The sequence below is a fragment of the Sinohyriopsis cumingii genome, chromosome 12 (genome assembly GCF_028554795.1).
Source record: "Sinohyriopsis cumingii isolate HCF-2022 chromosome 12, ASM2855479v2, whole genome shotgun sequence".
Lineage (NCBI taxonomy): Eukaryota > Metazoa > Mollusca > Bivalvia > Unionida > Unionidae > Sinohyriopsis > Sinohyriopsis cumingii.
This window is the reverse complement of record NC_142972.1, coordinates 90,008,563-90,021,285: the sequence shown is the minus strand read 5'-3', so window position 1 is coordinate 90,021,285 and position 12,723 is coordinate 90,008,563. Positions and strand designations below refer to the sequence as shown.

Below are 12,723 nucleotides of genomic sequence, written 5' to 3'. Positions count from 1 at the left end.
ATATGTTGCGATGTATTAAAGTAACGGTTGCCTGATCACTACGCAATTATGGGTCAAGATATTATGAAGTTCCCTTACTAAGTTCGACAGCGGAACATACAGTTTGGATCGCTGACGAAGAATCGTAACCGTTGCTGATAAAAACCTCAAGTAGAATTTGAAATTATATTTATCATAGATATATATATGTATTGTTGTCCCACATTCATATATATTTTCTTCCAAGATATTTCAAGCAATAAGTAGATACTGAGTCATTGTTTCGAAAACAAACAATAAAATTCGGAATGAAACGGACCGTATCTACTTGTTCCTATGTTGTTGTATATATGCCTTGAATACGCGATGTGTAGCCTTCTTCACTATACTTTTCTAACTAGTTCAGGCTAAAATTTCAGGAAAAAAACAGCTGAGGTCTCCTGTTAGTTATGTACCTCGCCAAGTAGGATGCAACAAACAAATATGTTATACACTGACGAAAAAACTGACTTAGTAGATGCTTATCTTTATCAGTCAAAATATATTGCAATGATAAAGATTAATACAATTCTCCATTGTTCTACAATTATAATTGAACTGAGATTGAAAATGACCTCGAAACTAAACATAACAACGACTGCATTGTTAGCTATATAAACTGGAAGTAAAGATTCGTTTAACAATAAATATCGATCCTGCATAAATAGTTTCGTTTAGATAATTTATAAATAACACATTACTTTCATCTACAGATACCTCGATGAGTAGATGTAGCAACTGGAACTTAGATCATGATTCAGAAAGCAACCTCGACTCATCATCTATATTGTGGGAGAAAAATGAGTGCCCGTTGATCGATTGTGCATTGTTTTGCGGAATGGATCCATCTTGCAGGTCATTCTTCCACCACCCTTCAATGAAAAACTGTATGGGGTCTCAGTCATACAAACGCGGTCTCCCTGTGAGTCACGCAATGCAGCAAGGATGGAACTACTACACACGTATGTAACATATAGACGAATAACATAAACAATATCATCTTTATTTATCGATTACAACTGAAACAATATAATATATGATTAAGAAATGTACGAGTATGTATAGTGTGGATGAATGAACTAAACAAAATAACTTACTGACGACAGCAATCTGTCAATTTGCAATGTTTAATTAAAAATAAACAAGCATGAAAATGTACACAGATATGCTTACCAAAAAAATACATATTTACATTTCGAAAAGAGTCAGAGGAGTGGGAGAAGCCACCCATGTTTAAGGTTATTTTCTCGATCACGATTCATATCTCTAATGGAAGGCAACCAGCCCCCCATCATAGCTTCCGCTACCCCCTAAGAGCTCAAGAATACCCTGCGAAACCAACTAAAAGAAGAAGAAAATACTCCTGATGCCTGGGTGTGGTAAAACTTTATATCATCCAGGACAAACATTATGCATATTGAGTGCGCTGCACTTAGTACACACCATCCTGAATATATTAATCAGTGTGGTTAGTAAAGTCATGTTATTATAATCTATTTCGTTTGTCGTAATCGTAAGGAATATTTGACAGTACTGAACATACTGGCCTACACGAGGCTCAGGAGGACTGCTCGCTATCAAATATAAATATAAAAGGACATTCATTTGAAACAGGGTGAACGGGCCCAGGAATGAAATGTATTTTTATTGTATATCTGATTATGCTAGGAGAGCGTATGCCGCACTGATCTAACGCGCTGTTTACTTGATATATCATTTACAGTTTATTACCGCTTAATGAGAACACATGGCTAACATTAGAAATTACAATATAAAGTTCGATTGACGCCCGCGATAAAAAAAACAAAAACAAAAAAAACCACTACATATCCTACTAGAGAGATCCACTGCTGATCATATCCGAAATTGATGAGAATAATGAAAATATTTAGCCTTTATTAGTAGCGGATGATGTACGTTGTCAAAATAACTTAGAAATGTCAAATAAATTTAAAACGCCGTGTGAAAGACTGACAGAAACGTGGAGGAGTTAGTTCCGTTTGTACGTGACGTTGACAACATAAGAGCTAAATCGGATCGGCAATTGCAAATCGTCGAAAAGTAAGAGGATTTTTTGAGTAAAATGGGCACGATAGTGTAGGTTGATTAATTGGTTGACTTTTTTAACGGCGCATCAGCACTGTTAGGCTATTTAGCGCCAAACAAAAAGTTATTTGTATACTCTTTTTTTTAAAAATTATAAAAGGTCCTATATTAACCAGCGATATAAAAGAACACATGGTTGAAATGAAAAACGGTAAGATGTTAACGGTGCAAAATAAAGCTTCCCGATCAACGGGAGATGTAAATGTTCTATGTTAATGAAAAAAGATGAAAAGTATTAAAATGGGACGGTATATATATTGCATAAAAACTGCACAAGGTGATAGCATTAAAGTCAGAGTTTAGAGTAAATATTTACGGCTTTCAGGAACTCTATAATACGAGTGATGTTTATAGTATCAAAAAGTTCTTTCATGTCATGCACAATGTAATAACGATCGCGCGTAGGTTGCAGGTCAAAGCACTCTATCATAAAATGCTTAACAGTGAATGGTTCATTGCAAGAAACGCACTCTGGTGGGTCTTCACCTTTTAGTATGTGGGAGTGGGTGATATGAGTATGACCAATTCGGATTCTTGCAATGACAACCTCCTCCCTACGCGTGGTTCTGTAGGAAGTAGTCCATTCTCCTAAAGTTGGCTTGATTGCATGAAGTTTGTTATTCACGGCATTATTCCATGATGCCTGCCACTTCTGACGAAAGAACTTTCTGATACAAGGTTTAAAATCAGTGTACGGTATTTTAAAGTCAGATTGTTCTTGAGTAAGGGCCATTTTAGCAGCGCTATCTGCTTTTTCGTTACCTTTAATACCAATATGTCTAGGTAACCAACATTATATTATATTGTGGGATACACTCAGCTAGGTATTTTTGACGAGTATGTTTTTCAGTAATGGGTTCTCCAGTTTTCTGTTGTTTAGTGACTGGGGTACTGATAGCGAGTCGGAGTAGTTGATACTGTTTAAAATATGTTTCTTTTCTATATGTTGCAGAGCAAGGTCCATTGCTCTGATTTCGGCTGTAAAAGTCGATGTTCCATTTGGTAAGCGAACTTGCGTTGTGTGATTTCCAAAAGAAAGGCTGCAACAGTCTTTTCCTCATCCTTGGATCCATCAGTGTAAAGTCTTGTGTAGTTTTTAAATTCGGTGAGGAGATCATGGTAAGAGTTGTGGAAGACAGAAGGGTTTCTCTCCGATTTTTTTCATCGTGTAGCGTAAAAAGTACTTTCGGTTGTTTGAGTAGCCAGGGTGGTGTTTCAGAGATGGACGTTTTCTGAATTGTAGAAAGATTAATTTTTGTAATGTCAAGGCTGGACGATATTCTAATGCCAAAGGAAGGTAACATGTTTGGTTTGTTTTCGTATAAGGTTTTGTATTTGGGTTGAAAAACAGCCGAAAAAGCAGGATTCAGAGGATTTGATTTTAATTTGAGAGCATACTGTGCGGAAAGCATTTCTCTACGATGCGATAACGGTGGTTCGTTCGCTTCAGCTAGTAGGCTTTCACAGGGGGATGTTTTAAATGCTCCCAGAGCCAGTCTTATTCCCTGATGATGAATTGGATCAAGCATTTTCAAATATGATTTTCTGGCTGAACCATACACAACGCAACCATAGTCTAGTTTGGACCGTATAAACGTTCTATATAAATTGAGTATGACTTTTCTATCAGCACCCCAGTCAGTGTGCGCTACTACTTTAAGTAGGTCAAGTGCTTTTGAGCATTTAGCTTTCAAGTTCTTTAGGTGTGGAATAAAAGTCAGTCTTCTGTCAAAGATAACACCTAAAGATTTTGTTACCTCAACAACTGGAATAGGTGTTCCGTCCAGCGTGAGGTGAGGTTCATCATGATGTCTTCGTAACTGACAGAAATGCAAGCATACTGCTTTGGACTTCGAGAATTTGAAACCGTTTGCACTGGCCCAACTTTGAATCTTGTTTATATTTTGCTGAAGTTGTCTTTCAATTGTATGCATGTGCTTCGATCGATAACATATGCGAAAATCATCAACATAGAGCGAGCAATCTACACCAGGAGTCAAACACTTGGTGATGCTATTAATTTTGATATTGAAAAGTGTCACAGATAAAATACTGCCCTGGGGCACACCTATCTCTTGCTCGTGCAAATCTGAGAGAGAAGAGCCCACTCGTACCTTGAATTCTCTGTCGGAGAGAAAGTTGGATATGAAAGAAGGCAGACGGCCTTTTAGACCTAGATCGTGCAGGTCATTTAGTATCCGTACTTCCATGTCGTGTCATAGGCCTTTTCTAAATCGACGAAAATCGCTACTAAGTGTTCTTTCTTGATAAATGCATCTCGAATAAATGTTTCTAGCCTAACCAGATGATCGTTGGTGCTCCGGACATATCGAACGCCACTTTGGAAAGGAGATATTAAATTACTAGTTTCCAAGTACCAGACAAGCCGAGAATTGATCAACCTTAACTTGTAGGAAGCCAACTTTGACAACTTTAGGTACCGTTGGTTTGTTGAAGGTGAGTATAATGGTGTTGGTGTCCTGCAGATTGTTGTTTCGCTTGATACTAATTCTGCGGACTGCAGTGACACCTTCATTTTTCATGCCCTCGACGATTTCTTTGTCGCTGACTCCAGCTAGGTCACGGCAACGAATGACGCCTTTTGATGTATTAAGTGATGTGTGTGCGAAACATGTTACTGGAATGTCATGAAATAGCTTTTTTTTTTAATGTTCTCAGTATGTGCTTTACGTTCGCACTCCACAAGCAGACCACCTGATTTAATCTTTTTAATGCTTTTTGGTTTGCCGACTAATCCAAGTATAGTCTTTTCGATTATAAATGGCGATAGTGCGGCTAGGGATTTGATTTCATCTTTTGATTGGATGACCATGAAGCGAGGAAAGGATTCCACACTACATGGTTCATCATCTGAGTCAGTTCCCGTTTTGGAACGCTTATTTTAATATTTTTGATTTTCCATCTTGGCTTAATTAAAATTCAGCACCCATGCTCCCCACCCACCAAGGAGCCCAACAAAGGGACACTTTTTAAGTGCCAGGGATACACAGATGCTATACTCAGTTGATAAAATTACCTTTAATTGACCCTGAAATCGCCAATTTCTAAGGTCGGTAAAATTACCCCCCGATTGACCCTTTAATCCACCGCCTTCCAGGAAGTCTTCTAAGACTTGAAAAAGGGAAAGAAAAAGGACTAGAATATAGGGGCAACCGTGGAATCAAGAGAGATACAAGGAGAAAGATAAAGAAGGTGAGAGAGTTAATAAAGACTTCCTAGGGCTCGGCGTGACCAGCTGATTTGTCGGAACCGCGCCCATCCCGACCACCCGTCTAAGAGAAGTAGAGGCCAAAGTAGTGTATTGCATGGAAAGGCTCTGCTCAACTACCAGGATCCTTTCCTCCCCCGACACGCGACGCAACCCACGGCAAACAGGTTGCCTCTACTTAGTCGCCTTTTACGACAAGTAGCGAGGCACGTCGGGCCAATTCTACAACCCCGGACCCGCAGGGGGAGATAGTGTAGGTCCAAAAATATTGTATGTTGTTGTTGTTGTTGTTGTTGTTGTTGGCCAGCTAGCTTACTCACTACAATGTTTTATTTTCTTCCATGTTAAAATATTCAAGTTTGGACGGACATGCTTTACATTTATCGGTGATAATCCCACCGTCGCCAATGTCCAGCTGATACAACTGTGTAAATCCGTGCAGGCTCCCTGCCGCGGATGTCTTTTACGGGATGTGCTTTTGAATTTTCGTGTGAGCCTGACTGACATTAAATTACTCCAGCCGGAAACAGCTCCAGCTAGTAACGATTTTGCCCGGGTACATACTCCTATTGGGGCGCCACCTGATGTCAATGTGGTTGTTATTACAGTCACACCAAGTTCAAGCGTGGCTGCTGATGCTACATCTTTTGTGTCTGGCAAGTATTGGCTGGCGCTTGGCAATTCCACACACAATGTCGCTGTGTCGATTTCGTTCGTGGGCCTCATGAAGAGGGCAAATGTTTCTTCGAATCCAGCAGTGGTATCTTCCAGGCTTTCGCGACGACATTGTAAATGTTGCTTCGCCGCATCGCGGGCTAGTAAATATCGCTTCAGTGTTATCATAAGCTCCTGAGCCAGTCGTTTTGTTCGTGATAGTATTAGTATTATTATTACCTCACTTTTCAATGCACAGTATTGTTTACAACTAAGAATAACATTATTATAAAGATGGCTGTAGCATATATAGAGCTGATGATTAATAGGGTCGATACATAATGAATTTAAAATAACGAAACAGAAAAAGCAATGTTCTCTATAAATAATGTGAATATAAAGTATTCAAGAGAAATACAAATTAAGAGGTAGATCGAATGCGTGAATGAGATCGTCCTTCTCGGCGTCTCGAGTTCAAAACTGCTATGGAGTTGCGGTCACATATTCTTCAATACTGATTGACCCAACATAAAAACAAAAACTCGGTCTAATTGCTGGAGCTATACGCAGGACCCCCGACAATGAGTTTGAAACGGATAGGCGCACATAAGAGTTGGATGAGCTTGTCCTGAAAGAAATGGATATATATTTATCTGACATAGAACGCGCTAAGAAATGACCTTGGCGAGTTTTCCTGGCTCCACACAAAGCATATTCTTTTGTGCCTGAAAGAAACGATGTTACTGCCAGATAATGCGCATTCTCTATCAAAATGGTATAACATTGCCAATCCGGAATCTCTGTTGCGACTATCCTGACTATAACACACTGGTGCGGGATTGCTTGTGCGAGTGAAAATAGTTCCTTGGCCTCACGAATGATCATGTGGAGAATTGAACAATTCTTTGTGGGGTTTGTCAGGTACGCATCCGGGACTATTTTATTTTGATCAAAGTGTACAGCTACGCTGTTAGGTACAATATCTGATATCCGCAGTATTTCCTTCAGACATTTATATCTTCACCTTCTGGTTCAATGAAGAACATAAACCTCAAGGGAGACTGGGCTTTCTTTACTCCCAGCTGCTGCCACAATAAAATACAAGGATAATAAATCCACATTCGTATATCTTACTTTTATCACCAAGGGCATGAATAGGATTGCGGTTTTAATAAGAAACGGTGAGTAGTTAGCACAAACCGGTTGCATAGTTCTTTTCCTCGTGGTTATTATTTGCATTTAGTTCCGACAATTAAAAGACTAAATTCGTCCAGTTCATTATACGCAATATTTGGTTTGGAATACAAGGTATGAAATCTTACGCCATAATCAATAAATAGAAGTACTGTTTGATTTGAACATCTACAACACTGCACTTAGTTACGGAAGAGCTTGGAGTATAGGAGTATCATGTTCGTATTGCTCTATTGGTAAAATTTTACATTGACTAAAGGAGGAGGTTGGAGGCATAATATGATTGTAATGCACTATTGGTTGAATGTTACATCGAATAACTGAGGAGACTATAATAATATAATAATGGTAATGTCCTTGTTAACTGCTACTTAGATTCATGTAGGGAATATGCAATTATAATACTTGGAGAAAAAAAAATCGGCAGTGAAGCAACAATTGCTACGCTTTAAAGTATAAACTTGAAATATATATCGGCATTATTAAAACAGAAACTTATTTAGGCTACTCTGTAATTTCGCAATCGCGAAAGAATGTTAGATGAATGATTTCTTTTCTTATGCTATGTGGGAAAATACAGGGATACATTAGAGAAACGCCCTTTATCACAGATATCAGATTCTGAATAACTTGTTTTATATGTAACAAACAAAGAAACATTGAGTGTAATGTTCTTGCTGACGTATACATAACAGCAAGTTTAATACGATTAGGATGTACTGAAATTAATTTGGAGTTTATCTCGCTCTCTCACACTCTCTCTCTCTCTCTCTCTCTCTCTCTCTCTCTCTATATATATATATATATATATATATATATGCCATTAACTGACAACGAACAGTGCGAAACAAGTTATCTAGCTAGCCTTTGTGCTTTAAATTCCTTAATGAGTATTTGCCAATGGCAAATACAAAACATTGATAAGACAAACAAATAAAACTGAAAAACGGTCATGGTTTCGAAACTTTACATGTTTGTTCCTACAGGAATTCAACCTTTTAAATTTGTTATGTTTCAACTAGTTTATTTAAGCTTGTTGCTGATACTGCAACATATTTGTATTGACCTTGAAATTGATGAGCCATAACGACATGTTATTTTATATAAATTTATGTAAGCGAAATATATATCCCGGATATTTCATTGTTTTAGCAGTCATGGGTTGTTAAGGAAATTTAGAGAACTATTTAAAAGAAAATCTGTCGGCTGCAAAATATATTTTTATTTGTGTATGTTTGTCTTTTTCTAGTCTTCTTGGTTTAAAACACTTGGGTTCAATGTTCTACGGCGGCCTATCCAGTAAGATTCCTTTCTTTCCTGGTTTGGGGACTCCAGTTGGAGTCTGTTTCATTTGTTTGTCTTGCCTATGTTTTATATTTGCCTTTGAAAAAGACTAATTAAACAGTCGACACGCTCTGGTTAGCTAGATACTAGTTCGTTGGCAGTTTACTGCATTTATCTTAATTAATCCCTGCTACACGTGAACCTTTGCTGGATCAAGTGTACTTGAAAGGATTTTTCTTAGCATGTTATTTGTGTTCTTTATATATATATATATATATATATATATATATATATATATATATATATATATATATATATATATATATATATAGTGTTATTATTTATTTCTAAAAAAATTACTGTGTTGTTTTGTTGCATGTAATTTTACTTTTCTATCCAGCGATATAAATCTCATAGATCTGCTTTCAGTTAGGGACATTTAAGAGAGTCTGATTCATTACCATGTATGCTCTGTCAGCTGCAATTCGCAAAGAATAAAGTATGCAATTCATTTAATGTCATTCAAATGTAGTAAACCCTCATATAATACCTCATATAATATGTGAACTGTATTTACTTTGATTTTTCTCTTGCGTGCAGAGCCACAGATTTGTGATGGAGACTATATATACATCCAGACTATTGAACTGTGCTATAAGATTCACACCACACTGAAGAACTACACTGACGCAATGACTTCATGTGAAACAGAGGGAGCCAAGCTGCTTAGCATAAGGAAAAACACTGAACCAACATACTTCGGAAAGCTGACGACAGGTATCAATCTGCTATTGCGTTTTACTTTAAAGTGATATACCAGTCAAACACTTTCCAAGTTACAGTTTCATACGTCGACGCAAGATAACCAAAATAATGTTTCCATATAGAAAATGCTTGCCTGTAACATCATTTGTGTGCAGAAAAGAAACTGCTCCATCATTGTATAATGCTTATAAATATTAAGATTATTTGTATTTTATGAAAAAGTCTTTATTAACATCTAGTAAGTAGTCAGCAATTTTAAATGAGGTCTCGATATGATTCTGTGCAAAAATAAATTATTCCAGCCGCAGTATTCTGTGGTCAAATCTATAAACAATGTCCAAGTCATAAAGTGGAATTGTTTTTTTTTTTAAACGGTTGCGTAAAGTAACACGTTAACTTTAAGTTTATTTCTTGGATTAGTTTGACAACTTGGGAATTATACTGCACATTTTGGATTATTGTTTCAAACAAATTAGTAAAAAGTCAGAGCACGTTTGCCTTCATGGAGTATGCAATTAATAAACTGTTACTATTATCATTCCCAGTAATCTACGTACGTGTACTCTAAACTCATGGTCAACTAAATCAATTTATTGGAAATTAAGGACAACAATATTGTCGAATATTGAAAAGCTGATGCTTCAGAACTACCTTCTGTCTGTATCAATATACCAATTCCAAATACAAGACAATTAACTTGATAATCCTAAAGTGTCATTTACACGGGGCACTCTTTGGACATTATTGAGTCAAGTTAAGTTTACTTAATCTCTCTGGGAAAGAAATAAATTATTACATATATGTGACAATAACATAAAACGCTTGCTTTCTAAGAAAACGCTGGTAAATTTCAGCGTATATTATAGTCTTAGGACTTCGCTGATCATACTGAATTCTGCATCGTGATGGAAAGGGTATCAGTTTCAGGACATGTTATGATATTATCGTTCCATTACTTAAAGGATCATACCAAAGGGAGATAAACAGGGATATGATTTTCAGCTAATACTATGTTAGTCCCATTACTTACATGACGAAGCTTCCTGATGAACAAGTGTACTGTTGTACGAATACACTACGTTATTAGATCAAGTTGATTAAACAATCTTATTCACAATCTCCTGTTATGAACTCATAAACATCATTATTTCTAATACAGCTCTAGGATATATTTACATCATGAAAAATTGATATTACTATCATATGTTTTCATCGTAATTACGTCTGCAGTGAATGCTACGACTTTGGTATGACTTCTTCCTTAGTACACTATAAAATAATTATATTTCTTTTGCATGATTTCCTTGTAGTTACAGCAGCAAACAATTATAAATACTTTCATATCTTGTATCAGTAAGTATATCAACACAAAAGTAATTACATCAGTGCAATGATATTATTAACATATATTTTTATCTGGATTATATTAACACAGAATGATTATACAATCTTATCTTTCTGTTGCAATTATATGAACACACACTGATACCGCTACCATATATGTTAGATGCAGTTACATCAACAAAGAAAGCTCTTGGTACCGTATATTTTATTGGCTATTACTTCAACAGAGAAAGATAATATTATTGTGCTTATTTTTGTATTGATATATACACATTATGCTAATACTGTAATATTTGTCCTTGTAACTGCATCAACACATAATGCTACTATTATCGTAAAAATGTTTTGTATGTGCATCAACACTGAATGATACATATATTTATGATAATTACTCGTGATGTAGAACATCTATATAGGGTTTTCACAGGGACTTCCTATTGTGTATAGTTGATCATTTGTGTCAAGCTGGTCCTGAATAATGTGACACATAATCCATCATTAAAATCTTATATAGACTGAAATTCATATATATATATATATATATATATATATATATATATATATATATATATATATATATATATATACTTACAGGGAAAATTGCTTTCTGGATTGGACTTCGAGGCGTGGATGCAAATACAGTTTATAAGGGGTGGAATGGTGCGGCAGCATCATATATAACTTGGCACTTCGGATATCCACAAAATGTTGGAGCTGAATCCTGTCTTTACACTGATTACGGAAAAATTGCGAACATTAATTGCGCTAAAGAACTGGGGTTTATTTGTCAGAGGCACATTTAATCCTTTCAGATAACATATGCCCCATCACGATGAATTACAGCAAATATCTAACATATACTATATCTTACTACCGTGTAAGGATGAACGTAATATACTACAAATTTAAACTTGAAATTTAGCATATAGCTGGAAATGTTAAATATAAAATTTGACTGACAATAAAGGATTGCATACATTATAATGTGTAATGTATTTTTCTGCCTTAATCTGCGTTTATACTTATATTAATTGCCTTTTGATATAAAACGAGGTTTACCACAGTAAGATTAACTTAGTCCATTTAGTCATTGATATTTTATTTTATGTACCTTTTGTCTCTTAGAAAGGGGTTATCTCAATAAATGAAACCTCATAGGCGGGAATAATTGTAATTACAGAAGTATCTACCCTGACGAGAAATATAAAGTAACTAGAAATAAATCATCATTGACGGGAAACATTATAACTATGTACCAAACCCCATAATCTTATGTTGCCGACACAACTGAGATGAACCAACCACAAGCTGTACTGGTCTGATAGCTTTGTGCTTTCCATCAATGTTTGGCAAAAAATCTTTCATCTCTTTTTTTTAATTCGTATAATGTACAGTTAGTATGACCATTCTAAAGCAATAAAATATGTGTTGTATACATGTATCTCGTTTATCATAAACATCCCACTGAATGTTTCCAAATTCTAATTTTCTGATCTAACTCTATTTCTTTAAAACACACATCTAACGAACTCGCAAAAGGGACCAATATGTTTTCAAAGCATGCAGTTGCTGGAATTTACTAAGGTGAACTGATCATCAATGATGTCAAGAATGCTGACCCTTTCTTATACACAATGAGAATTAGACATCAAGAATACTTAAACCCATTTAAAAATAAAACTTTACTGCATGTATTCATGTTTAATATTTGTCCACGCATGAATCAAGCAAAGTAAAAATGACTGAACTTTAATGACCTGTCATGCTGCAATTCAATAGTATATGTCAACCATACAATTGCGTATAACTGTTACATACAACGGATGAAAAGAACGCATATTTAAGTAAACCTCTTGATTAAATAAAGTAATACATCGGATAAGGATTTACTAAACTTTTCATCATAATTTTGACTACACGCGATGGACAATTCAGTTTTGATGGGTATTGATTGAACCTTAAATTATGTTACATAGAAATTAGGGTAATTTTGTTTTACAAAATATAGTGCAAGATTGGCAACAAGCAAACGTTAATGTTTGAAAAAAGGAAATCATATAGGTAAGAGAGCAATCCTTAAACATGTCGATTAATGCTGTTGCACTGAATTATTTTTTTACCATTGAATT

General features: G+C 35.8%; 1 long non-coding RNA gene across 1 annotated transcript; it reads left to right on the top strand.

Moving 5' to 3' along the window:
* The first annotated feature begins 744 nt into the window (after positions 1 to 744).
* On the top strand, positions 745 to 11,578 carry LOC149786948 (uncharacterized). Its single transcript, XR_016425238.1, has 3 exons — positions 745 to 980; positions 9,086 to 9,262; positions 11,189 to 11,578. It is a non-coding gene; the product is annotated as an uncharacterized LOC149786948 (long non-coding RNA).
* Positions 11,579 to 12,723: the final 1,145 nt, after the last annotated feature.